The sequence below is a fragment of the Elephantulus edwardii genome, unplaced genomic scaffold, assembly GCF_000299155.1.
Source record: "Elephantulus edwardii isolate Elephantulus edwardi_28Jun2011 unplaced genomic scaffold, EleEdw1.0 scaffold00121, whole genome shotgun sequence".
NCBI lineage: Eukaryota > Metazoa > Chordata > Mammalia > Macroscelidea > Macroscelididae > Elephantulus > Elephantulus edwardii.
In genome coordinates, this window is record NW_006399871.1 from 6,377,552 (window position 1) to 6,381,053 (window position 3,502).

Consider the following 3,502-nt stretch of genomic DNA (forward strand, 5'->3'; position numbering starts at 1 on the left):
ATCATGCTCGGAAAGGTGGAGGGTCAGCAAAGAAAGAAAGACCCTCAATGAGATGAAGCGACACAATGAATTCAGCAACGGGCTTGAGCGTATGAGCGGTGATGTGGATGCCCAGGGTCCAGGTCGGGTGTTCATAGGGGTGCTGTGAGTCGTACTCAACTTGGTAGCACCTAACGCCACCACCACCACCAGAACTCCCTGTCCTTGGGCAAAAGCAAGGCTAAACTAGCTGTGTGCACCGATTCAGACTTACCTACAACGTGGACTTTAAGACACACTCAGGAACAGATCTTGTTTGTAACCAGGGGCTTCCTGCCAGCACATATTTGATAGCGGGGTGGTGACGCTCCTTCATGGTCATGGGCTCTGTGTGGCTAGCTGTGCTTGCTGTTCTCACTTGGTCTTGGTCATATCCAGCTGCCATCGGGATACATATTTGATGGCTCCAGGCTGCTCCCATGGACACCCCACCCCGGCCTCTGGATCCTGCTGAGCTGTCAACAGAAGCTCCAAGGCTACAGCTGCTGTCCAGTCCAATCATGCAGGCCACTCTGGCCTCCGCGGATGGTGCCTCTGTTCATGCAGGTGGTCACTGGAGATGAAAAGGATATCTCACTGCACTTTTGATAGTGACTTTAAAGATTACAAAGGATAAGGTGTAGGGGGAAGCTCTTTCCTGAGTTCCACGAAGCCCAGGTCCCTGGAGGGCCTCCTGAGTGGAGGAGAGTCCATGCTGGCAGCGCTCTGCTGGCAGGTGCAAAGCCAGGGCAGAGAGAGTGAGGTCAAAGGAGCGACATGGGGAGGATGGGGGAGAAGACAAGGGTGAGCTGCTGGGCTGGCCTCATCCCAAAAGACACAGCTGATCATTGTGCCAAGAGGGCTGCCTCTGAACGTTTACAGAAACAGCAGGAACAGAGAGGGGCTTCATGTGCTGGCTCTCCTGTATCTCGTGTTCCCTTCTGGTTAAAGGGCTCCTTCCAGCGGGATAGCTCCCCGGTGCTTCAGGGAGACCTGGTGCCGGAGGGTGTTATGTGTCAAGCTACAGATTGAAAGGTTGGCAGTTCAAGTCCACAGGGGGGAGAGAGAGAGAGAGAGAGAGAGAGAGAGAGAGAGAGAGAGTGTGTGTGTGTGTGTGTGTGTGTATACACGTGTGTGTACAAATCTCTCAGCTTTCTGAAGCTATACATTGCACTGGAGAATACCCATATTTCTCCTTTGGAGCTGCTAGTGGATTTGAACCACCAGAGTGATGGCTTTGTGGCTGAACAGCACAATTCCTACAGTTCGCACCACCACAGCTCCCTTTGACTTAAAGTATCAAAACCTCTTGCTTCAAGTAGGTGGAGATGTTACTGTTTATGGTGATATTTTCAAGGAAGCAGATAAAAAGGCTTTGGAAGATTTTGCTATAGGAACCGTTACAAGCAGCGGACTGGATGTCTTTGGATGTTGGCACCTGGAGTGTAAGAAAGGATGGGAAACAAACAGGAAGTAAGAAACTGGAAAGGGCATCAAGAAAAACAACAGGACAATTCAGAAGCAGCTGACGCATGCTGAAGAGAAAACGGAGGATGGCTGTTCCTGGAGTGTGTGTGTTGGGGGGGGGGTCTTTATCCAAATCTCCCCACCTTCAAGACACATCTTTACAACAAGGTAATTAACAGTTTATGTAATTAAATACCAAAATAATTAAATTTGAAATTAAAATGATAGCATCATTTGTTCTGGCAGGATTAATTTATATCTTAATCTGATAAATCGTTTTCATTCTTCTTAGGATTAAGGTTTAGTGAAAAGAAGTCGTACAAGGACCAGCTCTCACATTCCACAGAGAGAGGCAACCTGGGCTTTTTAATTCTTCCTCAACTGAGTTCTTTCCAAGGTCAAGTGCTGGAAGATTGAGTCTAAGACGCGAGTTGGAAGAAGAGGAGAAAATGATCGTTGAAAGGCCAATTTTTCTGCTATTTGCCAGAATGTTCAAAAAGAATCAGTTTCCTGGTGTTGTTGTGGTTGTGTATCATCGCGTTGGACCAGACCACAGTTGACCCTCTGGCGTATTTTCAGAGGCAGTGAATTGCATGGGAGGAAATTGCCCGCCCTTTCGCCTCAGAACAGCTGGTGGATGCAAACCCCTTACCTTCAGGATTGCAGCACAGCTTCTTGCCACTAGTCAGTTTCTTAATAGTGTCTGCAAATTCTTGACCTATTGGAAAAAGGCAAAGTCAAGTTACTCAGCCAAACAACAAATACTTAGCTTGTGCCTACTGTGTACAAATCCATGTGATAGAAAATACAAAGCCATGCAAAAGCTGTCTCTTTCCTTGCAACACAAAAGAAGGTATGTGTTTAGAAAAATCGTGTATCATTTGGGAATGATAAGACATTAGTTGCCATTAGGTGCTGAAACTCACAGCAACCCAATGTCCAAGACAATGAATCTCTGCTGGTCCTACACCATCCTCGTAATCTCTGCTACACCTTAACTCATTGATGGAACCAATCATCAGCCTGTCTCCCAGCCCTCTGCTTTAACAAGCGCAATGTTTTTCTCCAGGACTCCCGCCTCTTGATAATATGCCCCAAGTACGTAAGATGAAGTCCCATCATCCTTGCTTGTAAGGAGCACTCTGGCTGCACTTCTAAGACAGATTTGGTACTCAGACAAGAAAAGTATCTCAGGGAAGTTCACAATGGACTTGAGCAACTCAGAGATTGTGAGGATGGCCACAGGATAGAGCAACATTCAGATCGGTTGTGATAGGGTCACTGTGAATAGGGGTCGACTGGACGGTGCCTAACAACAGCAATATTGGTGAGATAGACAGATAGACAGAGATATAGAGATAGATGATATAGATTATATAGATGATTAGATATAGATATAGATATATAGATGTGGATGTGGATGTGGATACAGATATAGATAGATAGATAGATAGATAGATAGATAGATAGATAGATAGATAGATATAGATGTATACGTGTGTATGTATATATATAGAGAGAGAGATAGATATATGTATAGATACATACATACATACACAACAACAATGGTGATTTGAGAGAGAGACAGAGACAGACAGACTAACCACAGTTTGGACTCAGCAGCTGCTCTGTAGGAGAAAAGACCTGACAATCTGCTCTGGGAAAGATTTCAGCCTAAGATATCATAGCAAACCTGGAGGGTCCACAACTCGACGGTCCACAATGTGTGTGTATGAGAGGGGACAGTGTGCATGTGTTCACAAAAATAACACTTGGGCCCCAGCACGCCTGCCCCTGGCGCCCGGGGTTAAGCTGCAGCAGAACAGCATGAGTTCGCGCATAACTGGGGCCCCAGCCCGCTGCAGGCGGCCCTTTCAACCTCTAGCGACAGGGTGGTGGACCAGGCCCTGCGGGGTTCGCATCTCGGGTCTCAATTCTTAGGATGATCCCTTGGGAAACAGATAGTAGGCTCTTTGACTAATTTCACGTCGTATGTGTCCTGCTGAGCGCTGCAACT

General features: G+C 46.8%; 1 pseudogene; it reads right to left on the minus strand.

The window, feature by feature from the left end:
• The window catches only part of LOC102847753, a 12,175-nt pseudogene extending 11,751 nt beyond the window's left edge, over nucleotides 1-424 (minus strand).
• Between the last annotated feature and the right edge of the window lie 3,078 nt (nucleotides 425-3,502).